At 35.5% G+C, this 26,923-nt stretch overlaps 1 protein-coding gene and 1 long non-coding RNA gene across 3 annotated transcripts in view; both read right to left on the bottom strand.

Moving 5' to 3' along the window:
• The window catches only part of AHR (aryl hydrocarbon receptor), a 63,615-nt gene that overhangs the window by 23,326 nt on the left and 13,366 nt on the right, over positions 1–26,923 (bottom strand). Inside the window, exon 1 of one of the 2 annotated variants that reach the window (XM_035316841.1) lies at positions 25,288–25,309. The exons of the other annotated variant lie outside the window; for it this stretch is intronic. The gene's annotated coding sequence lies outside the window, so the exon portion shown is untranslated. Of the gene's footprint in view, positions 1–25,287; positions 25,310–26,923 lie in introns of those variants that run through there. 2 annotated transcript variants of the gene reach the window in all.
• On the bottom strand, positions 16,155–25,801 carry LOC118161453. The gene is made up of 3 exons (XR_004748033.1): positions 25,791–25,801; positions 21,218–21,221; positions 16,155–20,752 (listed from the first exon to the last, which is right to left on the bottom strand). It is a non-coding gene; the product is annotated as an uncharacterized LOC118161453 (long non-coding RNA).

Genomic DNA, 26,923 nt, shown 5'->3' with positions numbered 1-26,923 from the left:
AGGAAAGGAAAGGAAAGGAAAGGAAAGGAAAGGAAAGGAAAGGAAAGGAAAGGAAAGGAAAGGAAAGGAAAGGAAAGGAAAGGAAAGAAAGTGAAAGAAAGAAAGATGAGTGATCTTTGAAAGGCTCACTAGAAATTCATGTTACACTGTGTTGCTTTGTGTAAGAAAAAATGTTTATGAAGTCAGTCTAATGGAAGGTCTCAGTTTCAATGTCAGCCTTTTTTCCTTACCTTTAAAGATAACCCATCTTGTTTCTATGATATTTTCACAACAGAATCAGTATTATTGAAATCAATCCAAATCTGTTTTGTTCCTTTTCTTTACTATAAAGCACACTTTTAGCTCAACAGTTTTCTTTAATAAAGGATATTTTTGTTTCCACACAACCTCATATATTATAACAATCTTGCTTTAAGGTATAACAATTACATTTATTTTTATCCCATTTAATTCAGACATCTAGGTACCTTAGACAAGAGCCTGCTCTAGAGCTAAAGCTCCCTTCACAGAGAGCGAGGAAACACAAAGGAACTCTAAATGAGTATTATACATTACAGAAAACATGAAGAAAAGAAAGCCATTTCAAATAAACAGGCTTTTTTATTTTCAGCCATTTAACTATTTAAACAATTAACTTCCCAGTTACAATTAACTTTCCAGTTAATTGTTTAAATACTAAACTACTGTAACCATGAATAATCATTATCCATGTCACAAAAAAACAAACTGAGTGAATAAGGGATGAAGAATCACACCACACTGCTACAAAGAACCTTAAACATATCCTATTCTATCTCTACTGTGTGCTCTCATAAACAGGACATTATCAAGTAAAATTAGATACTAAAATATTGTCCGTAATTCATAAGTTATCTACTTTCCACCTTCCAAAAAGAAAAAAAAAAAACAAACAGTTTTCAAATCTGAAATTATTCAGACTGGATCTGTAATGTGCGAACAGCTTAAAATTACAGGAGTAATTTTACATACCTTAAGTCTTTACCATGAAGTTAAAGGAAAAATATACATGGAAAAAAAGATCTGTAAGTTGCAAGACATGGGAAATCTATAAAAGCAACAATGCTGCTATAAAATACCAACAGTTTAGGTCAAAGATGAGATATTTACCCTAAACTCAAAATGATTTTTCAATCTGTTTAAAGCCTTCATTTTCAGCTGCTCGGAACTTTAGTCAAGAATCCTAAGGCCCTCCCATTCACTCGTTTTTCAACTATTTTAAATGATATTCTACACTAAGTATGTTAACTGAACGATAAATTATGCCTTTCATTTATTTTTTTAAGCTTTCACTACAGTTAACAACTTTCAAGCCAGACAGTTTTCATTAAAATAATTAAAATATCCCTCAAAGGCACTGCAGAGGAAAAATATGTTCTAAAAAAAAAAAAAAAAAGACAAAACACCAAAACATTAACTGATTAATGAGTCAGGAATTTATATTTGAAATTAAAACCTTAATGCTCTTCTTCCTTCCAGATAGTCAAAAAGTCCTGTAATAGGTCACACGGAGCTACAATCGCTAATTCATTTTCAATTCAAGTAGTTGGAAGATACAGTAATATTTTTCCGATGCATTATTTTAAAAGGAAATCTAGAACATTTACTAAAAATCCCCAAAGTTCCCTGGCAGAAGGAGAAAGCCTATTATCCTTTTAATTTCTATTGTATACTTATTGAGAAGACCCATATCCAACTTTCAAAGTTGCAAATAAATATACATAATCATGAGTGCCATCCTGAAAATCATACAGTTCTGTATATATATTTTATATTGTGCAAATAATAAACGAGGGGGAGGAATTGTCTACTAAATTGTGTTGAAAAGGTTGTCTACTAAATGATGTTCTGTTCTTCATCCATCAATTCATAGAGCTATAGAGCCTATTTGCAACACAGCCTACACACTGGTATGGCTATATTCCTCACTACTGGAAAAGCATGCACAGAGCTACACATGAACTTACATGCTTTGCTGCACTAAAACCTGAGGCTTTTGAAGAAATCAGAAGATGGATGAAAGCAAGCTGTTGTAATTTAAGATGGATGGAAAACTGCTGACAATCTGGGATGGAAAAAATAAGATAGACTGGAAAATGTATAGATCATCAGTAGTTCACGTCTCCTGATAACCCCCATCTCTTTACCTTGCTTTGACAGATGAAGGGTGAAGACACTGCATTACAGGGAACTTCACATTTTGAGACTTTGAAGATATATCACTAAGCTACAGCTCTATAACACCCACACTTTCAAAGACTACGTCTGAAGAAGGTTAACTCATGTATGGAAAGTTTTTATCATCCTGATCTAAATTAATAAAGGGTCATCAAAACTGAAGTGCAAGTGTTTCTTAGGTAGGAGTACTCGTCACTTGTTTTCATTACTTTAATGCCTATAGTATAAAAACTAAATGCCGTTTACTGGAAGAAGAAGAAAGAAGTTTAGCTGGTACTAGAAAAAAGCCACTTTCAGAAAAAAAAATAAATAAATAAAAGCAAAGCAAATAAAAGCAAAGGAGAAACAAAAATCTGAATGACAGGTAGTATCCACTCACTTTCACTATTTTGCAAAACAACAACAAAACAACCCCCAACATTTTAAAATTGAAAAAGAAACGTTCCTGAAAAAAAAAAAATCTAAATTAGAAAAAGAATGAAGGCAAACAAAGCAGGACAGACTATCAAACTTTACCCCTAGTAGGGATTTAGAAATGTCAAAAACCTAAGATGACACTCATCACAATTTCTCTATCTAGAATAATGCAGCAAAAGCTGCATTCTATACCAAGACCATTTCCAATTTCTTCCTTATTTACACAGCCTGTAGCCACGTGTAAGACGTATACTTCTGAAGTTATTACTTACTGATGGCTAATTTTTTAATAGAAATAGTCCATAATAATCAACTAATTAGGAATATTTAATACAAACCAGGATTTTTTATTATTATTTTATTTTTTTTTAAAGAACCAAAGCTCTCATGTCCATCAAGAGAAGAATGAAGAAAGTCTGAGGAGAACACTGGAAAGAAAAGAAATCCCAGCAACCCTATAACTGCTTTCTTCTTTGGTGGAAATTATAAATTATGTAAAAAAAACAGGAAAGATGACTAATTATTTCTATTCAATACTTTTGAAAATAACAAGTGAGATGCTCACTTTCGTGACAAAAGCCCTTTTACTCCAACAGAGCTACACAGACCAAATATGGGTATTTTAGATTTAAAAGGCTTGATAAATTTTAGCCAATATTTTAAAAACAGCTTGTTGAATTTCCTCCTGAAGAGACAAGACAACAGAGTAGATGATACAGAACTCCACATAACAAGTATTTAAAGGAAAGTAGCATCCAAAAAAAATATTCACAGGAAGTGCACATTTCAAAGTAAATATAAAAAATTTTTTTTTTTTTTTGAATGACATCATAGATGTATCTTGTAAAGGACATGGTACTTGTATAATTAAGATAATTACCAGCCATACGTGATTAAACTTTTTAATCAATAATCTTTATGTGAACACACAAAAATCTAGCAATATTTGAAGCTGACATAAATACTATGACAGTAGTGAACAGAGACAAGAGGACTGACACTGAGCAACCCAGGCTACCTGGATGCAAACCTCCAATGTGGGGCGCAAAACAGACCGAATTCTCCACAATGTGCAAGTCTAAGGCCACAGCCCTGGCCTTACAGTACAGGGGGGGACCTATCCTGCAAAGCAGAAATTCTGAAAAGGCTCAAGGGTCAGAGCAGACAATGCTGTGGCCTCAGAAACATTGTCGAGAGATCTAGTAATAGACAACACTAGATAAGGACAATTAAAAATATTTCAAGTCATCAGTCATTAAGTGCCATATTGCATACTGGCAGATAAGAAAGAGATGCTGAATCAATGAAGTTGTATGTGTAATCATGTGAATGATTAAAACATGCTATATAATGGAAAAACAAACAAACAAACAAAAAACCCTTCCATTTAAACTAAGAGAAAACTTGTGTTCTCACAGGATTCCAGGCCACAGTATTTAAAAATTAATTTGACAAACATATAACAAGATTCACTAGCTCAATGAGTGCATTTGTAAAGTAGCAGAGCAGTGAGGAAAGCAAACAAGTATGCTAACTTATCCAAAGGAAACATTACAGTGAACATAATCTACCAGTTATTTTAATCCAGATCAAGTACAACATCCTTGAACCTCTCCCCTCTAATTTTCAGCCTCAGGAAACATAAACATGAATACTCCCATAGAGTAAATAGAAAATACTGTAGATTATAATATCTCTGTATATACTCTCAAAGACATGAAAGAGTGGGTTACTTCTTTGAATTTCACATTAATAAATTTTAAACAACAAAAAATAAAGCACAGCTCTTTATACCTGTAAAAACAAATTATTTTTTGCTACACATTTTTAGCAAGAAGGCTAACCTGTAAGCACAAGCTTTTCATGTAGGTTAATGATTATCACTTAATCCAGTGTCCATCGAGAAGCATCATTTCCATTGCCTGGACTTTTCTGATTTAAAGTAAAAACTAAATCCTAGAGATAAACCTAGACAATGACCTAATTGGCTTTCTAGACACAGAAGAGTGGTATGATTTCTTTTACCTTTGTTTTACAGTTGTGAAATGCTTTAGCATTCAAAACAGAAAACGTACAAGATCCTAAGTCAGTCTTACATTGTCTCTAAAAAGACAAATTAAATAACAATGGTAACATCAGCGTTTACCAGCTTCTTATCTCTGGTTCTAACTGTTGAATTCACGTGGTGAAAGACTTGTACAGAGCTTTAGAGTACTTTATTAGACAGACAATGTCTGGAAAAGAAAATTCGCTTCCACAACTGCTTCTTCAGGTCTGAAACAGAATTCAAGCAACTCAGTTTCAACTACTGCCAAAAGCCATCTTTCATTTTAAAAACACCTAATTATTTAAGAGGAGCAAATATTAAGCAGTCTTCCTTCTTTCCAGAGAATAACATCCAGTAGAGAAACTGCTTTGGGACACATCCTACAGTGCATGAGTTGTAAGGAGTGTGCTGAATCAACCAGTAATTTATGACAGAAGGATGAATTTCCAGATCTGTTGAGAGATTCAGAAATTAATCTCTTTCTTACGATGCAGACAACCAGCATGCTTTTAAGCTTCTGGAATTTTAGAAATAACAACACATCTAGGTCCTAACTGGTCTTTCAAATTGCATTTCCCTCAATGTGAATCCTTTCACTTTCACCTTTCCTGGGAAAAACAACTCTCAGTCATCATCTCTTCAAACCAGGCCCTTGAACTAAGACACATTTAACATCAACTGTGTTTACTCAGTGGATCCATTCAGAAATGATAGCTTCAAGTCCCCACTAGCTGTGAGCAGCGACCAACAAGTTAACAGAGAATTTTATGCAATACAACAATCTTAACTTCTAGCAAAAGGAGCATAGTAAAGAACATGAGAACAATGATTTTAAAAAATATATGTTTATCTACCACCTCAGTTCATCTTGATGCTGTCCATTCTTCCACAGAGGCCTTTTTCATCCTTTTCTAGTGCTTTTTTTCGGCCTTTAAACACTTGATCTCTAGGGTTTCTATGTGGCAGATAAGCTTCCCCAAAGTGCAACCCACAACTGGTATCCTCTTCCTTCCAGGCTGCCACTCCTGTTCTCAGAGAGAACCTTTGCTGTTACTTCCTCACTTGCTTCCAGCTGCTTTGAAGTCCCATCTCCGGTATTATACCGAGTTTAGGAAAACCAAAGACCATGCAGTCATCTGTAGCCAATATCCCCATACGTGAGCAACTGCAGCAGGAATCCTAGAAATAGTGACTCTTTACTCTGTTTACACAAAGTTACAACAGCAGAGGATTGCAGTTTTGATACAGAGCAAGTGCAAATACATCCTATGGACATACTTAAAGCAGCACTACCTGTACCAACAACACTGTCTGACAGGATACTCTGTTGTCTGGCCATGGAATGAGAGACAAGGATCCCCAGCAACGTGTATCAGAGCACTGGCAACACTAAATTCAGCCAGACCATGAGCTATTTCACTATTTTCCTCAAATCTTGAAAATACTCAATTTAAAAAAATGTGTTTTCTGCAAAGCATCAGATAGAAAAATAAACAATACTAGTTTGTTTGTTTGTTTGTTTTTTAAAAAAAGGTAATTATTTCTGTGTTGAGTGAATAAAGAAGGTTTTCTTGATATAAATGATAAAAGTATATTGCTCTTACTAGTGCTCAGCTGTGGAGTCTGCAGAGATTATCTCAACTGAAACCTGAGTACTTCCATACCCAATGTCTCTTACTATTATTAAATCAGTGAAGAAATGTACGACTACACAGACTCCAACTCAAAATTTGCCTGAACCAGCCATGTATTAAAAGAGTGCTGAAACAAACTGATTCAATGATTGCTGGCTGAAAAGCTTCATGGCAATCGCAGAAAGCTACTCTATGTTTAGGACCTTCTCTGCTACCTTTTCATTCCCAATGAAAAGCCAGAGCGAAAAGTTGTTGAGGAGCCAAGCTAGCTCATTGCAATGAGGTGCAAAGAAAGGGATACCAAGACATGAAATTTTAACTGGGCCTTCTGAAACCACATTGAGATGCAATCACTTGAATCCCAGTGGCTATCATTTTACTTTTAGGTGAATGATCTGTTCAAGCCTAAAACTGTATCGAAGGAACACTTGCCTAGTATCACAAGTATATCATTAGTACATCAGTTATGCAGTCCTGGAATTTAATCTTAAAGAGCTTCCCAGAACTGCTTTATATCAAATTTTGGCATCATTCCCACAATTCGGCCAAACAGGTCAAAGTTTACAGTCAGAGCCAATTTAGACTGTTTCATAACCTCTTCAGCAGAATTATAAATTCAACTAGTCTGTTCTAGATTACTTTAACAAACAACAGTTCTCATGAGGGGGGTGGTCTTACTTGTCTCCGTCACAAATACTAACCCTCAGCACAAAGTTCACCAACCAAAACAAGACATTTCTAAAGGCCAGGAGAGCACTATTGAGAAAACCAAGTTTAATATTAAACTCCTGCCTAAATCATTAACATATGCTAAACTGCTTATACTGGCAGAAGATCCATTTTAAGTGGGAGAAAATATTCTATATCCATGTATCTGTACACAACCTTAGCTATATCCATTATTTAAGATTATATGGAATATTTTGTATCCACTATCTCTGAGACTGTAACGGGAAAAATGTTTACAGGTTATTAAGTAAAAAAGAAAAAATATATGCAATCAAGATATTACTTTTGAAAGATATGTAATACATGCACTGATTGTGTATTTTGTACACAGGTACACTTGTACTAGAGAGAATAAACTGCAGATTTCATTACTAAAACTAATGGATTACGGATTGCTCTGTAGTTAAAAACCCAAGAGAAAAACACAATTCAGAATTATCATACTTGCATCCCCAAAGTTTTAGTTATGTTACGCAAAGAGGTAGAAATGACTTCTGTGCAGGCTGCAGACACAAGTAAACTTTAAAAGATACACGTTACTTTAAAAGAAACAAAATTTTCAGTATATTGCACACTTAAATTTTGTACTTCCTATCCATTAATTTATAAATTCTGAATAATTTTCAAGCTAGCTTTATAGCGTTAATTTATATCCTGCTAACAACTGACCAGCTATTTACCTCATAGAACTGAAAAAAGGGCAACGTATGGTAGACAATTTCTCTTACTTTTTTCACAGAAATTCTGATAACTGTCAATTAAATTTATAATTATTGTACTAATTTAGCAAAATTGTGTCATTTATTTGGTAAGCTAGCTCTTGCGCTGTGCAATGAGTTTCCAAACAATCAGGTTTTTACACAGCATCCTTGTTTAGAATATTTCCAAATACTGAGTATTGAAGAAATCCAGACTTCCGTTTCCAATTCCAATATCTTGGCCTCCAATTATTCTTTTATCTATTAAAAATGAAAGTTTTGATGTGTATCATGATTTTCATTCCTTATACTCCTGAAGAGGAAACGATTTAAGGGCAGTCTTCCTTGTAAGTTGCGTTACAATACACAGTCCAGCTTGTAAATTACATTAAACGGTGGATGGATGTATAACAACGTCTATTTCCCATTAGCAACAAAACAGCAATACATGAATACATTAATAAAAATGTAAAATATATATATATAGAGAGAGAGAATAAAATCATTATTCTGACACAAGCAAGGCCAGTACATGCAAGAAACAATTTATAAAAGTAGCCATGAAAGCTTAATGACCAAATTTTGTAAAAATAACCAAAATGAGGGTGAAATTGCACATCTGGTAGTAACTGGTGACAAAGGACTTCTCGTTCCTCTTAAGCATGGGAATGATTAAACATGTCAGATTATGACAATAATGTTATCACTTTTGAAAGACTATATCTTAAAACAGGAACATACCAATAAAACATATTCAGGATCTGCGGTGTATCTGGATATTTCCAAGAAGTCCAAATTAAGGTTAAAAAATTGGTGACGGACAACTCTCAAATTCAGAGGACGTCGCTTTGATTCCTGGGCTTACTTTTAAGCTGATGTTAAGACATATAAAGATGTCTACACTTTTAGACTAAGCAATTGAAAGAACCTCTGAGCCGTGGGAGACAGGTGTTTCTTCACCTGGCCTCCAGGAAATTATTCCTGGTTCAAGAGAGAGGAAACACCATGAGGCAGCTGTCACAAGACTATAAACCATATCACCGTGAATACTTTCAAAGAAGCATTACTAGGCTACATCTGGCAAAGGAAGAGAAAAGGACTGAGGGACACTAACAATTGTACCAGAACAAGTTTTAACAAGAGAGATGGGGAAAAAAAAGCCTGAAAATGTTTTTCCACTAATAATAAAAAAAAAAAAAAAAAAAAAAAGGAGAAATGAACAAGGGCAAAAGTAAGTGGCCAGACTGAGAATTTCCTGTGTCTTTGAGAGTTTACAGTTTAACTGCTGTACAGACTTCCTACTGATGTATACAAATCTCCAGAAATCAGCAATTTCAGCTTGCAATTCAGATTTTGTGCTGATGACTCAAACTGGGGTTCCTCATTGCAACAGGCCAGCAATTAAAATGATGCCAGTTCTACACGTGCACTCCTGAATTTTCAGTCATCAAGAGCTTTCTAGTTTAACCCAAATCCAAACCAACTGAATGCATTCTCATCAGTTGTACAATCAGACATAGCAGACAGAGCTCAAGTCTGGTCATCTGGCACATTTGTGGCAACAAGAAATTTTCTTTAAAGGAGGAAGAAATGCAAGGTTTAACCCCAAAAAGCTTAAGTTAGGAAGGCAGAAAAAAAAATCTCTCTGAAAGTGGATGATTACAAGTGTTAGAATACAAAAGGTTTCAATATTAGGAGTTGCCACCAAAGCAACTACTAAAATAAAGCTGTATTTGTTTACAACACTAAAATTAATGATTTGTACTATAGTACTTTAGGATAAAGAACTTCCAGTATTACGGTTCTACTAAGAACTGACTTTGAATATTTTGGAGAACACAGATGAAAACAGACACACAAAACAAAAATTAAACAGTAAATATTTTGCCAATATTGCACTGAAATTACTCAAAGTACAACTACAGAACTTTTCAAAGGTCTACTGTACTTAGACTTCAGACATTTTCACGCACATTTTATACTCAATAGAAAAGAGAAAAAGCAGTACACATTACTTCAATTGCTGCAGGAGTCTAAAATACTCTATCATAACCAACAGATAATCAATATACATGAAGAATAAAAACAGCATCTAGCATTATTCTCAAGACCAAGTATTATAGTTTTCAAGCATATGATAGTTCAGATTAACATAACAAAACCCATCTACTTTTAAAATGACCTTAGGTTCTCCATATTATAAAAGCAAAGACCCAAAATACAAAATACTATTTTCCATTTATGATCTTAAATCATTTATCACAAAAGCTATTTTCAACATAAGGAAGTCTGTTGCTTGCCCTTTCAAAATTGACAAGTCTGCGAGCTCAGACCAGTACTACTAGGTTTCCAGGACTATTACAAAGATACATTTCTAATGTTCAGAGCTATAAATCATAAGACAGACAAAAACTTGGCAGGATTGTCTTTTTTTTTTTTTTTTTCCTTGTCTAAATTTAAATCAAATTTCACTGTCCAAAACTCAAAGGGGGCCATAAATTTCCCAGAAATTTCAGTTCTGAATCACAAGATTATTTATGAGACAGTGAGTTTCCTGTTTTACTACTGTGTGTGTATATATATATATATATATATATATATAAATCTAATACTGATGCTTGATAAAATTTTCCAACACATACAACAAACAAAAGCAGAAGAACTTTTCTAAGGGTTTAAAAGACCTGTACACCCTTTGCTAATAAACTTTCTTATCCTGGAATAACATTACATTATAATTTTATTTCCCCTTTTTTAGTCTGGTTTTGATATGTTGTACTTGAATAGAGTATGCACTCTAATATGTATCTTCTGTAAAGAAGATTTTAATTTAAATGTGTTATTTTCATTGAATTACGTATCTGTAGAAAGAATTCATACAAATGCTTACCCAAATTTTAAATAAAAGGTCAAAATTACAGAGGTGAACCAACAAGTTTTTTTTTTCTGTTTTACTGCAGGTTAACTCACGTGTTTAATGAACCACAATTTCAACCACAAAACTAATTTAAAATAGAAGTAGATGTGTTTTAATAGTTGGTTGCACTGAGAAAGCATTGTTCTGCCAAGTGCACAACTGCATAGGTAAACACTAAACAGGAAGAACAAAACCATAAATCCCTGCTTTCTAACACCTGAAATATGGGCAAAACTCTCTTCAAAAGATTCTGCTCTCCCTGGTGTTCTTTTTTTACCTGCAGAAAGCCCATTAGAAGTGAACTTTAACCTCCCTCTCCAACAGAAAGCTGAACAGGTAACGGCAGTTAGCTGGGGCAGGAAGCATACCTTACCTAACGAGTGCATTTGAGATGAGCCAAACATATCGCAGCTTCCCAAACCAGAATGATGATGACAATATGCTGGATTTCCACTGCTACATTGGAGAAACACCATGCACTTCTGAAGACATCACCCTTTAACTAACTGCAACAGAAAGGTGCGGTCTCCAAAACAGACAGCTGTCTTTTCCAACATTATGACAGCATTTCAAGACAGCATTAAGTGTGTATCCAAAAATGAAAAAGGCAATAAACAGTAGAAAAATGTATTGCTTTATACAGGTCTTCATCTTTGGCATATTTTTCTCGTAACACACAGATATACTATAGGATTATTATGCTATAATTCTGTATTGTAGGATTATAAACTGCACCATATCATATATGTGGGGCTGGTGTGTGTGTGAGCGAGACAGAGAGGCCAAAGACAAAGCAGAAGTTAACAAAAGTACATATAAAATTTGAGAGGATGGATGGTTTTATGGTTTGGACAGTCTTCCTGTGCAATGTGGTAGAAGGCACCGTATGCTTCATTTCCTCAACTATCAAACAGGAATCACCTCCAACTCCAGCAGCACTGCAAGGATTAATGCAGGAAAGACCCAGAAGGTCAGATGCTATAACTGGGAACCCTGGAGAGAGTTTTTAGTGGCTCATATGAAAATTATATTTGATAACACATAATTTGAAGTATTTCAGTATAGTTTGAGGTATTTCGGTATCACCTTTCCTGGTAACTTTGGTTTGTTAAACTGAACAGTAAGTCACTGCATTAAAGATCTAAGAATGCTTACAGTCCAAACCTAACAAACAAGGTAAAGACTTCAATAGCTTTCTACATACAGAGATGAAAAAAAAGCCCTCACACTTTACTGAAAAAAAAGCCCTCGCACTTTACTGAGGACAGTGCTTAGGAGTTTTCACAGGACAGAAGCCTGCATTTTTTGATCAAGCACTATAGAGCTTGTGAAGGGTTAGACTGCGATGCAGCAGAAAACAATATCCTATTCATCACAGAAGAGGGAAGGAGAAAGAGGTGAGGAGCCCTTTGAGGAAGGACACGTGGAACAAATGGACCAAACTACAGAAGGAGGAGCTGAGGGAAATGGGAACCTCCACCTCCTGTCACCTTATCCCCACAGGGACATGGGGCCTGCCTTGAGTTGTCCAAGAGTGGATCGGTGAACACCTCCATTCTCAGGCAGAAGGGTTCTGATAAAAGACAAACCGCAGCCAAACCACAGCTAAGAGCTTTGCAAAGCTTCTTCATAAATTCTAACACCAGAGGTTGTTGCATTTTGTTTTTATTTTACTAAATATTTAAATATACCTTAGAAGTATCATACTTCGAGTATTAACACACACTTACTGCCATACAAACTCATTTACCTTCAGAAAAGCAACTGATGAATTGAGCAGGAAGTGTGTAAATACAGCCACAGTAAAGATAAAGCTGAAGTTTGATTGGTGAATTACCAGACACTTGTCCAGTTCCAACAGAAGAACCCTTTTTTGCCTTTAAAATACTTTTAAAAAGTTTTTATACCCACTGAGTCACATAAGCAAAGCTCCTGCCTTTAGTCAATTGCCTTGAAGGGCAACTACACAAAAACCAAGGATGAGAGACAGTATCTCAGACTTCTAAAATAGGATTTCAGTTTCTTGTCTTAGTTTCACTCTTTGTAAGAGCTATATAACTTGCGTGAACTTGCAGAGGGGTTTGTTTTTTTTTGTTTTAAACTATTTAGCAATACAACTTACTGTGAGAATCTGACAGCACAACAGACATTTCTAGAATTGCACCTCGCCATGGAGATTATAAGGTACTTGTGCTGCAGCATATTGCATACCTGGAGCTGACAGCTCTGTGCCTCAACTTAGAAGGAATTTCCATCCATTTCCACAAAACTTTATTCCATAGACTTATAAAATATATGAGCGTTTGCTCACATACGATGAAATAAATTTCCAATTTCATTGTCTATTCATTTCAAGCATAATCTTAAGAACAGTTAGTTCCTCCTCTTTTTTTCTGAGATCATAGTAAGGCTTATTTCTCTATTAAGAAACTTCAAATTATCAGCACAGATTTTATCATGTCCATTTTATCTGTGCCTTCCTGTGACTACCTTTGCTTATTAACTCTATGCGAGTATTTCTGCTTGCTCCTCAGTGTTATCCTACTAGGTATGTTCACAGACAGCAATCACAGCCCCCCCAACCTTCATTTTGCCAAGTGAAACATGAGAAACTGAGCCACCTCTTGTAATATCCGCTCTCCAGGACTTCTCTGCACCTGTTCCAACTATATTCATAAGACCCTAATTTGATTTTATGAACTGAATTTTCTCAGATCTTCTAGATTCTCAGTTTTAAACTGAATTTGATCACTGGAGTAACCATGCAGCTTTTTTTCCCTCCTTTTTTAAAAAAAAATCTAAATTATGTACATGTGCGGAGAAAGTTATGTAGCCCATTTTTACAGTATTAATATACGCTAGACCCAAGTTTCATACCCTCTTCTACTACAGATGATTCCCAACCCCTTCTTTCACTTCAGTGAAAATAGGTCAAAGCTGGGGCCATCCTTCCCATTGAGTTTTCTGCCACACCAAAGAATAAAAAAAAGGTTTCCTAAACCTGAAAGTTGAAAATCAGGAGGCAAGTTCCCAGCTGGGGCACTAACCACAGAGGACAAGACCAGGCGCAGATCCAGTCCCCACTGAAAGAGCCATTCAGCTATGCTATGGAATGGCTGTTTTATGGGAAACACATAAGCTAAATGAGAAAACTCAGTTTTGAAAGGACTTCAGATTAAGTAAGCTAATTAAGAGAAATCAGAAGTCATTTAACAAGGAACACAGTGAATTAATTTTGACAGCACATTTCTTACACTGTAAGAAGTGTTCTTTATACATAAGGTTACAACATCAGTAAGGATTTATATGCATGGAGTAGAGACTGTAACAGAGAATTAGCATTCACTGATTTGGGCCTCCACAAAGAAAAGAAAAGCAGAAACAAACTGAGAGCCAAAATTTCACGGCAGCTTTATTTTATTACAAATGTAATAATGTGCATACATCTGTTTGTGAACACCTGCATGATATTAAATTTATTTTTACAGCTACATAGATTATTCAGGATCTTACTAAGATAAATGTATTTTGGTTTCTTTACTTTAAATTTTCAGTTAGAAGTTTGTGCCATGCCTTTATCAACAATATTCAGATTCTTATTACAGTAAGCACAAACCAACTCATATTTTAATGGTGCCATCTGTCTTTTTTTTTTTGTACTCTTTTGCCAATAAAGCATAAGATCAAATGAAATAAAATCTAAACATGAGGTTTCACTTACTCTGCCACAAGGAATAGTGTTCAAGGTGGCAAAGACAGATCTGTTTGATAATTATGTATTTTCTGCTAAATTGTTCCATATGCTTGGAATGTTTGGGATTTAGCCAGAAAGAAAAGCAAAAACAATTCTGGTAGTTTCTCCCCCAAACGTGCACCAAGATATCTTTAAGGAATTGCTCCTTAGGTAAAAAGATTTGGATTAGCTATTTCTGTCTACTATTTTGGACGGGGAAAAAAAAAAAAGAAATGCAATGTATGCATTTAGCTTTAACAATTTAAAGTACAGAGAGAATAAAACATGCAAAAACACAAATATTCTGTTGACAACCTCATGGTTTTGTCTGCTTTATAAGGGCTTTTGAATACATGTATAAGCATATTCTTTTGAGAACTGTCATTAATGAGAAAATACATTTTGTATGAAAGTTACAAGTATTCACTGTCTCTGTTTAATCTGCTAATAGGAAATAAGTTTTACTCCCATGTTTAAAATTTAAGACCTTTGTGTTCTAAAATTAATATATCTAACTAAGGATTAGTTTTGATAAAACAGCTTGACAAACTATTATTAGCCCTAACATGTCAGTAATGAAGATATTCAGATGACAGAGTACAAGATGATGCTGAGCTCTCAAGGGCTCAGAGGCCAAGCGTTAATGATAGCAACACCACTTCCTTCCTGCATTCCAGGCCTTTGTTCTGTAAGATTCCAAACTCACCAAGACTGTTTTATTAAGTGGTTATAAGCTGCATCATATTCTGATAATACTACTATCCCGCAAAATGCTGTTTCTATGAGGTGTTTTGTAGAAGTTCATACCAGCTGATTTTGAGCACAGCAAATGCTGCAGCTTTGTGTTATCACCCTGTCCTTACAGTACAGTACAGGGAGAGCTATACACCTCTCCCTTGCTGCCTCTTACATCACCATTTTGGAAGAAAAAAAGAAAAAGACAACAACAACACTGAAAATTTAAGGAATGATTTTTACTTTCAGTTAATATACCATCTAAGTTTATAGAAGGAAATAGAAGAATGTCTCTATTTCACCAACAGAGACAAAATTGTTCTTTCAAGAGTTTGGTAACATTTACATACAAATAGATTTCTTATGCAGTTTAATAAACCTGCAGCAGTGTTCTATATATACACGTTCAAGAGCTCTAAGAAAAAAAATTCATCTGCACACGTGACATGGCACCTACATGTAACAGCCTGCCATTAGGGACAACGTTGGTATATAACACCAAAGGAAACAAATCTTGTATTCTATTACCTTTACTAAGCTTACTCTAAGATTTTTACAAATCATTTTCATATGCTTGAATTCATTTATGCTGTTCACATGACGTTATCTTTGCTAAAATAGGAAAAAAAGTGTATCTAAAAGAAATGGAATGTTTTATAATTCCAACTTCTAATGCTAATGTAGAATAAGGTATTAGAAACCAAGAATAAGCCTTAGAAATACAGCCTAATTAAACACTGAAAATGATTACAGTTCAGTTTGATTTATCTGCATTCCAAATCCATAGAAAGCTAAGTGAATCTCATTCCCATATTATAGTGACACAAGGAATAAGGGACGAATAAATGCAATGGCTCAAAGGACTGAAGGGTTTGACTTGTGAAGATAAGAAAGCCCTCAAACACTACCCTCAGCTTTCTTTCCCACCTGGAAGTTGATATTACTAGCTCTGCAGCCTGGGTAGCTTTAGTGAGAGACGTATTTGCCTTTAAGCTATGATAGTTCATAGCATATGGTGTTCATGTAAAGCAAAAACAATAGCACTTCCTTAATATTGTCAGCAGTAGACTTCTGCAACTCGACATTCACAGCCACCCAAGCTTCAGCCATTTTTGCAAAGCTCAACTGCTAATGCAAGCCAGAAGCCTGAATAAAGTTTAGTAGAACATATTTAGCAATATAACTGCAGTCTCCCAATTTTGCAAGCCCCCCTCAGTGTATGTTAAATGATAGTCACAAATTTGATGGCCAAATATTAAATATCCCTGAATTCAACATTTATCAAGAAGATAACTACAGTTTTTTCCCTACAAAATGTTAATATTTCATACACAGCTTTTTTTTTTTTTTTTTACCCTCTATGATGCAAACATACTCAATTTTAAAAAAATAGGCTCTGTAAAGCAGTGAGAAAAGTTAGTGATTCATATGGTTTTACCAATTTAGGAAAGGTGAAAATGATTATTGTCTCCAGTTTTGTGGTACATATGTATGTATCAACTATCCAGTCAGCTGAAAAAAACATTGCCCTGCTGCAGCCATGACTTTCGAATGCTCTCCCAGGTAAGATGTTCAAGTGCAGAAGTTCAAGTGTAAAAGGGAAGTAAAAAGACATATTGCTGATGATGACTATGTAAGTGTGTAAGCAGAGAAAGGTACTGACCTGTGCAAACCGAAAACAGCAGACGGGATAACCATGGTCTATTTTTCACAAAGCATATCCAGAATGTTTAAGATAGAAAAAAATATGGTCTCATAAAAACAAACAAACAAACAAAAAAAAACAAAAACACCTACGTTTCCAAGCATTCCCTTTTCAGGAGAGCTTGGTCTTCTAGGGCAGATTAAGAAAGGTATTATATTGCTATGAACTTTCTTTGCATACTTCTAGCTTTAGCAACAAAAGAAGTTACTAAAAGTAGTGTCTCTAATATCAGATTTGTTTTCCTGCTCTTCACAGATGAAAGGTTGTGAAAACTACCAATACTTGCTCCTCCTCAAACCTTACACTATTTAACTTGACTTGGCAATTTAACTTGCCTTAATCTACGGGTGAATTAGGAACAAATTAGACAGAGTTCAATAATGTATTTCTTTAAGAATCAGATTGGAACTATGGTTGTTTAGTCAGGTTAGTACTGTAGTAATTTACAACTTTTTGCTTTTATGTGCCAAACTGTACTTCCATCCTAAGATCCTACTGCCAAAAAAAGACTATTACATTCCAAACATTTAGGAGTAGTACACCAACTATGAATACATAAATACAAAGCTGCCAGCTTTGCAGAATATATTCAAGTGACAAAATTCTTGACATCCTGGAAGCACCTTACCCTGCAGGTAGCACAGTAAAAAAATTATGCTATAAATAATTCATCCTGTTCATAAAACTAAAAAAAAAAAAAAACCATACTTGGGTATAACACTGGATTACCATTATTATTATTTTAGGACATAAAAATAATTTTAAAATCAGATTTTATAAAATTATTTATTTTTTGCATCTGCTAGGTACACTTATCTTATGTATGTAATTTGCCCCTACAGAGTGTTTAAGTGGGATGCCATTTAAATCCAAAGCACACAGTCCATTATCACATTTTTAGAAAGGAGATAATGACATTTAATTTTGGAGAAGCGTATGTACAAGGTGATGGTGTAGCAGTGCTATTTTCAAAGTTACTGCCCTGGCTGATGATTTACGAGGTTTTGAGATTTGTTTTTGAATTACTAGAAAACGAGTAAATATAAATTAAGAGTAAATATGTTATGAATGTTATGTCCTTAGAGGAAAAGAGTTCACTTTGTGGCCTTAGTATATATCTAAACATAGTAAATATCCCTTACAAAATAAATTTTATTTTTCTTGGTTCATTTTTCATTTAAAAAGTAGCATTTGGTGAAGTGTCATTACAGTTTTAGTGCTTTGGTTACTACTGATTACAATGATGAAATCACAAACAAAATCATAAAACTATTAAAATATGGAACAAGTAATTCCCTAGACATCTCATGGATGCTGCCAAATGAGCTACACCCTCTGTTAAGCATTAAGTTTCTAATTAAGGGAGATGTAATCCTCCTCTGTCATTTCATGGTGTTTAACATTGAAAGTGATAATCTTGACTGCTTATCTTCCCAAAGAACCTTCCACATATCGATAGGTCTGAAGGATGCCCACAAACACTCTATGGTATAATCTACATCTTAAGTCTCTCAGAGCTGGCATTCAAATTCTCAATGCTAGGAAAGGTTCTCATTTACCAAGTACTTTCATTGGACAAAGTAAACAAGGAGAAATCATGAAATATGAAGTCAGTAAACACCTCTGCACCTGGAATTTCCTCCAGGGGAAGATCATGAAGCCCTAGAAGGATGCCTGTTAGGCAGGTCATAAAGTGCAGTAGTAACAGGCATATCTTGGAGGAGGAAGGGAAAAAAAAAGAAGGAATTTAAGGCAATTCCTCAAAAAGTCTCTTGAACCTTCTGTTTAGTTTAATATGGCTCTAGTCTGAGGTTTAATATGACTGTGGGCATGGCATTGGCTAATGCTGCCAAAGAATCTTCTGAATACTTGAGAGATACCTCAAGTATGGAAATATTTATATACAGTGTAAATTCCCATGTTTTATTTTCATCCTGAAAGGAATGTGACCCACTTTACGAAAGATAGCAACTGTAGGCTTGGGGGTTGTTACCAAATTAGAGGGAGACGGATCTTTTCCCAAATTATTTCACACAGAGGACATGCCATAAAGTCTCCAGCAACGCATGACTTTGTACAGCACTGGAAGAATCTGCAAAGGCCATTTTCTCTGAGATGGGTTTAAAGCAGAAATGATTTCTGAATGATTCAACCTAATCACATTTTTCTTGAAACTATCAACTGGTGTATAACTTGAATCTGCCCCTTTCACCTGCTACAGGAGGGGCATCCCTCCCCATTCATTTGCATGTTTGACCCTTAACCAGACAAGTCCTCTCAGAGATAATTTATGTATGTGTTCACTGGGAGAGAAGAGGTAAAAATCAACACGACTATTTTCCCTCTGAGCTTAGACCAGGAAGATAAGGTAAAAGGCTAAATATGAGGGAGTCTCAGCTCTTCATCACCAGGCTGGCTGCTAACTGTCAGGTACCTGACCTCAGCCAGAGGAAGGCACAAAACTGGCATCCAGCAGACATCAGATAATCTTTCCCCACTCTTGTACATCAGATAAGGTCTCTATTAAGAGACAGAATAAAGCTACAGATAAAATGTAATGGCCTTCCCAAAACCACACCTGCAGACATAGATTTAGCAGCCTCATCTGAGCCACCCTGTTCTAGAGCCAAGATGCATTTCACAACATGAGCCACTCCTCAGCACTGTTACTACAACTGCTGAATGCAAATCTACATGGCAGCACCAGAAACACACCACCTCCACTTAGCACATTGGGGACTGGAATGGATGTTGCAGATGACATAAAATGAAATGACAGCAAAGTAATTTGAAGCTGGGAGGTGTGGAATCAAAACTCTTGTTAATCTTCCTCTCTAATACAGCTATGTTACCCCCTATGCTTCCCTGTTTTTTTGTTGTTTGTTTTTGGTATTCTGTTTTGTTATATTGAGATGGATTCAATTCCTGCAAGAAAGGAGTTTATAAGAATCCTTAAGTGTTCTGGAACACAAGGCAGGTAGAATCTGATAACGCTATTTTTACAAGTTTGCCTGCTCAAGCACTTCTGTCATTATCTGCTAATGCTTTCTTCTTGTAAGCTAGAGAAGTTAGGTGTGACGCTCGCTACATTTGGCACATTATTTGTAATCCAACTCTTTACTCTAATTCATTTTTCCTACATAGTTTATAATACTCACTACACTATTTCACCATTCCATCTTTTCCCAGGGTATTGTTTAATATAAAATGTTCTTCTTTGCTAGTCTATGCTTTTAAAATTCTCATTTGTATACACAGATTTTTATAGCTTTCTCTCTCTCTCTCACCAGGTGTCTGTCCTACTTAATTCTCTAACCAAGAACTCTAATGATTTTGCAGAAATGTCCTCTGCTTTTATCCAGTCTTGGCTCTATTTCAGTGGTTTATTTTATTTTTTTTTTCTCCAGTCTATATTTTACTGGACAAGCATCTGCTAAAGAAGTCAAAAATAAAACAACTGATCTACTTCACACATTAAACACTTCTTAAAACCTTGCTCCAACTTTTCAGCCTGGACATACACTACGTCACGTTTTATGAACAGGCAGCACAGATACATTTGGTGAAAGATGTTCTCCTTGCTCATGTGTGCACACACTTTCTCCCTACTTTTATTTTCTTTAAAAAAGAGGCTTTTTATTACTTAGAAAAAATAACCATTAGTTACCTTGTGCAGCAAAATAAGAGGTTTTTTAATTTTATTTTTTTAAGCCTGTTCTACCATGAGCACTTTCAATTAATCAAGCAGAGGTTGTCTGAGAAGGAAACTACCTTGCATGACAGTATTCAAAAGTCCAAGCAGTCTGCCAAGCAATGAGGCACAGCTTTTTTTTTTTTTCCTTTTAGAACTAAATAAGAATCAGTGCTTCTTTCTGTATCATTAATACAAAATGTTAAAAGCAACAACGGAAACATCACAACTTATCACAAACTGAAACCGCCTAATCATCTTTTATTCTGCTGTTCTTTGAGTATTTATTTTGCTCTTTAGATCTGAAGCGAGTTCAATATTTAAGTGCTGCTTTTAAAATATTTTCAAATTATACAAATCAGACTAAATGCAAGTGGAAAGCATATAGACACATTATGACGAAAAATAATGATTTTTTCCTCCATATTTGTAGAACTAATTCCATTTTTACTACCTTGCATAATATTCTGCTACTCTGTTTGAGACATTGAAAGAGGGACAGTGAATCCAGTTAGTTTTCATCTGCCTTCTACATGGCAGATAATGTTAATCAACCCAGCTGGCTTATACAAAGATGCCTGCTGTGGCCACAGAGCAAAATGCTTTGCAAAATGTAACTTGCAGAGTAATTGCCTTACTTTTCAGTACAATGTCACAGCCACATAGAGTAAATGTTTCTTTTAAAACCATTAACAGTAGCTTCGCATTCTTAAACATGGCTGAAGTTTCAACATTGAAGAAACACGTTTACTGATTTTAAAAGCACTTTACAGCATGGTGACACTGGATTTTACAAGATTTTCCTAAGATATATACTATAAATATATTAAAAGCTGTTTTAAAACACTCCCATAACCCATGAACTTGAAGTTTAACCTGATTCTCTATGTAATTTTCCTCAACTTTCATAGGATTCTTTCTTCCATACTATTCTCAAAATGGAATTCAGAAAGCCATGGACTGTTGAAGATGGAGTTTTCCTCTTTAAACTGCTACAGAGTGGAAAAAAAATAAAATCTTCTGTCAAGGATCTGAAAAAAATAAAATTGTACGGCAGCAAATTGCTCACAACATTGATTATAACCAACTCAAACATGGGACTGCTGAACTTTTTTTTTTTTTTTTTTAAAGTGTTCTTGATTTTCTCTGTTGCTTTTTAAAGAATGAGCAACCGAAATTATTCAACGTGGAATGTTAAGTGTTTATGCAGAAGTCTCCCTTACAAGGCGAGGACGTATTTTCAGTTGCCACAAAGTGGTACTTAACACACTGCTATGTTTTCTTAAGTAGAAGGAAAAACCAACAACGAAGTTGTATATTTTTTTTTTCTTAAGTGACTAACTGAGTGATGCTGAACTTAGTTCACAGTGTGCTAATTAATCACTCCAGAAACATCACACTAAGTCAACACGTGTCTACCTCCAAATATGAGAGTTCAGTAATTGCTTTTGGAAGACAGTCTTTGTTCACAAAAACACTTGCACTATCTAAAGGTGATGTTCCCAAACCGTGGTACGCAAGACACTTCAAAGCTATTTCATGTGTATGGTAGGCATCAGTAGCCACAGATCCTGATCTGGGAAAAAAAGCCAGGAGCTGCTGCAACTACCACACCATAAAATCTCATCACCTGAAAGCCTATAAGCATATGTGTGCTTCTCACTCAGAATACCTACATCACACTCCCAAATTGGGATACAGAATGAGATTTAAATGAGAGATGAAAGGCAAGCAGCTGTTTTTGAGGAGCAGTAAGAAGGTAGATGGGTTACAGTACCATGAAGTGTAAGATTAGGGATTAGTTATTACAATCTTTGTCCACGAGGGTCATTGGTATCTACACACTGTCCAGGAATTTCTAAGCCTCTAATGAATCAGCAGTCACTCTCGACTTAAATTAGAACCTGAGCAAATGAAGGAACTAAGAAAAACAAAACAAAACAAAACTTTCAAGAATGCCTAGAAAAGGTATTTCCATAAAGTAGCAGAACAGTGATTAGTGTCCAGTGCTTTTATGGCTAGCCAATTGCACCTGGTCACCTGATGTCAGACTTTCAGTCTGAGTTTTTCTGGGCGTTTATTAAAAAACACCAACTGGGAATAGAACTTTCAACTTTTGATTTTATCATTTACTTCAAATGAAAATACTACATTGCAGGAAACATGCAGTTGCTCAAATCTGTCAACTCCCACTTGGGCTTTGAAGCAACTTAACAACCACATACCAAACCGTACACTGCCTGTGGTTTCAAGACTTGGAGACAATGAACTCTTGTTCCATAACTATCATAAAGAAGACAGTCACCTGCTGAATCACCAAAACCGTATCCTGATACACACACATTTCTTCTGACTTATTTCCCATTCAACATCTCCTCTGTACATCTTCCACGTCTGTACTGAAAAAAAGCCAGCTTGACTTGCAATATGCCCACAGATTGTAACTTACCATCAGGCCTATTAATATGGCCCCGGTTTAGACAAAAAAAGGAAAACAAAAGAATCATAGGATTATTCAGGTTGGAAAAGACCTCTAAGATCATCTAGTCCAACCTTTAACCTAGTAAGAAGAAGACTGCTCACATCCAATAAAAAAATCAACAAAGAAAATGCGGTGAATTACTTCCTTATGGAGTAAGATGCAAGTTCAGCCTAGATGCACAGAGGTACCTGTCTATCATTTTGTTTTGTTTCACCCTTAAATCTTAACACAGAATTTCTTTTTCCTGTCAATTAATTCTTACACAGTTTGGAGCAACACAGGGAGTTTATAACCATAAAGCTAATCAGGCATTATATAGTGTTTAAAAACCATCATCCATTTGTTGTATTTTTGATTTCATACTTCTAAGTAGAAAATGACTGTTAGCAGCACAGATTTATTTATTTTTAATAAATTCTGAAACAAATGCTAAAGAAGTCCTTTTGAAATAACTGCTTTCTCAGTTTTGTACACTAATAATCATTTTTCATTATAAGGCTGAGGAATCTGAAGTGATTTTCAAATTTCATTTACAGTTCACAGTTATTTTATTGTCTATTGATTTCAGAGACACTCATCTCACTCAGACTTGGACCAGGCATTCAATGTTTAACTCAAATCCATATTTTTATTTTTTTAACTAATAAATATAAAAACAATGCCTTAACTTTGGCTTCACACAGTTAATGGCTCAATAGAAACCTCACAGACTTTCGCCTGGGGAATTACTGTATGCTTTCAACTGTACAAAAGGAAATGGTCAATTACATTTCATACCATAGTACGTAACCAGACAGCTCAATTATTCTACTAACGAAATATGATGTTGAGTTTTGCCATCATTGTAGTCAAAAGGGTGTGGAGGTAAATTTGGGAGGTTGTTTTACAAGACCATTCAAGTCCAACCCTTGCTTTACATGGATGTTAATGATTAAGCAATTTCTAACATAAATACCTCATTTAAATTGAATGAAAAACATAACTTCATCTCTTTTGGTGGAATGTATGTTTTTGTGCCAATTCGAAACTTCAGCAACAGAGGACCTTCTGGAGTGCTTGAAGCATGGCAGGGAAGTCAATGAGCTTCTGGAAGTGTGCTTCCCTTCCAGACCAAGATTGTCTTCTACTTGGGATATGGGACTTATTCCCAGCTTATATTGCTGTCAAGGCCCATGGACCTATTTTGTTAAGGAGGACATTCACAGTGCTGGCTGCAATACTGAACCCTGAGGAAAACTGCAAGCAATAGGCCACCATCTGGACTTTATAGCACTACTCACAACCCTTTGAGCCTGCTGTTCCATGCAGGTTTCCACTGCCACTAGAGTCCATCTATCCAAACCATAACTCACCGGTCTGGTGATAATAAAAGAATGAGAGACGATACTGAAGACCTTGCTAAAGTTGAGATGAACATTATCCACTGCTCTTCCTTGTTCACAGAACCAGGCATTCCTCTTAAAAGGCAGTCAGGTCCACCACGCTTGATTTGACCTTAGTTTACAGATTAATGAGCCTAGCATTCTCACATGATAAAAACTGAGGAAGAACTACTTAAGCCAGTACCCATTTCATAGTAGTAGATCCACACTGAAAGAAACACTGAGGACCTTGGGGCAGTCGACCCTCCTAAGTACTGAGGTAAGCAGTTGGAAGTGTTCCAGAGGGTCCACAGCCAGCTAACAAAGCTTGGGACAGTGTGGGGCTAGCAGATGAAAGGGGGACACCTGAGAAGTACAGAAGCTGATGCATTCATAGAAACTCTTACAGCCATGGGGCTCAGTAACATTTACTCCATCTGTTTAGCATACTGACTGAGAATTCTTGTTTGCATGGTTATCATTTTCAAGAATCAGACACACACATACAAGTAACATATAATCTGTTCTACCTATCTACAAAGTTTCCCACTTAATAGGTCAAGAAAGACTATCCAAAAAAGTACCAGACCAGTATCAGTGGTCTAGATACGTTTCCTATCATTGTCTGATAAAGCACACCAAACAACAGATGGTACAGCAAGAAGTAGATGGGGAGATACCATTATCTTTTCCTCTAAATATAAACAAAAATTTATGTAGCACATTTTAAATCAATAAAGGAAAGGCATCATCCTTCAGCTGGCAACTCAAATGCAGACATCAAAAAGCAAAAAATAATTCAAAGACTGAATACTTCAGCATAAAAGCTCGTACTTTGTGCTTGCCTACAGGAATCATAATACTGAACACATGACAGGGGGAAGGGGGAAGTCAAAAATATTTGACCAGTCAGACCACGGACTTACTCCAGTAAATTCCTACTTTATGTGATCAGCTAGAATTTTTCTTAAGGGTCCATACATGCACAACTCTCAGCTTATTATACGTCATATGATGCCATGCGTGAAGTGTGGAATACAGAGCAACTCAAACGGCACATGGGTTGAATTTCAAGAGGAATTATTCTGTGGAAAAAAATGAGCAACTCTCTGTTCAATTAAAAACAGAGTTCCACATGCATCACCAAAGGTGACCAATTCCTATTTGTTTGTACCTTTTAATGTTCACAGCTGGCAAAAAGCAAAACTACATTTTCTTAAAGTCGTTTCAAATAAGTGGTCTGGTTCTTACAGTTTACTTCATTTAAGTTTCTAGAATAACTACAATCAATCAGTTTTATCAATAATATAATATCCTGTTAAAAAATACAGCTTTGACTGTCCATCATCGCAGAGGTACAAGAACTTCTATGAGGTTTTCCCCAGGAAACATTTGTCAGTACTTCATCTGTAGCTCTCAGAAGTGCTTTAAATTGGCTATTTCACTTACCTTTTTTTTATATCCTCATAAAAAGAAATTATAAATTAATCCTTTACAACAAGCTCTGGTAACTAGAATGAACTTCTAGTTATGTAGTTAGATTTCCAAAACAATTCAGAGCAATCATTAACTATTAATTTATCAAAGCATTTACGGAGACAAAACTGTTTTAACGTAGCTAAAGGTTTTGTTTACTTAGGAAAAATAAACAGTGTTATAACTGGCTAGAACTGTACAAGTCTACAGAGCTCAATCATACAAGCAAGTCTTATTTCCTCATCAGAATACAGATAAAGTCAAACAGGAAAAGCTAGGGCATTTCTCCTATCAACAAGCACACACAGGAGCAAAACTGCTGAGTCATAAAGGCACGCAGCATTTAAAGCTGTTTTGGAGTCCATAGATTATTTGTACACTTTTTTTAAAAGAGTATTCGTACTGAAGTGCTAAATTACCAGGACATAAGGTCACAGTCAAGCAAACAGTACTCATACAAATTCAAATGGGTGAATCATGAAGCCCATGGAACACAGATGTTGAAAGCCTGATGCTACCTCTAATTATACTTTCTTATTTACACTTTCACCTTTAGAGGATGGATCAACTTTTACTGTAGTTTGTACAACAAAACTCCAAATTTTATTATCTTCACATGCTAGAGTACAGTAATAAAAATATTAGCAAAAAATCACAAGACTTGGAATATATAGATTCGGAGAAGTCGTAGTACCTCCTGAGGTTGACACACTTGGTATCCTGCTACCCACTCTAGTTTTGATTTCCGACTAACCATCATATCAATCTCAAGAACACTTATATAATTTGCACCAAACAGATTTTAGGCTCTGATCTTGCAAACAAGGAAGAATATTCACTGCAATAGCCAGAACAAAGCACAGAACAGTATACGTAAAACCAATCTCCCTATTTACATGGGCTACAGAGTAAAGCCAAATACTATTCATACTGGAACTGGGTTTTCAAGAACTGTTACAACAGCTTGGTGGAACATAAGAGGCTCCTACACAGACTTTCCATGTATTTTTGATTAAGTAATAAACATAGCACAGAGATGAAGAGATAACCTTTTATTCTTCTTCCCTGCAACAGGAGCTCTAACAATGACTAACATCAACCA

The sequence above is a fragment of the Oxyura jamaicensis genome, chromosome 2 (genome assembly GCF_011077185.1).
Source record: "Oxyura jamaicensis isolate SHBP4307 breed ruddy duck chromosome 2, BPBGC_Ojam_1.0, whole genome shotgun sequence".
NCBI lineage: Eukaryota > Metazoa > Chordata > Aves > Anseriformes > Anatidae > Oxyura > Oxyura jamaicensis.
Note: the sequence above shows the minus strand (reverse complement) of the source record. Positions and strands in the feature narration are given on the sequence as shown.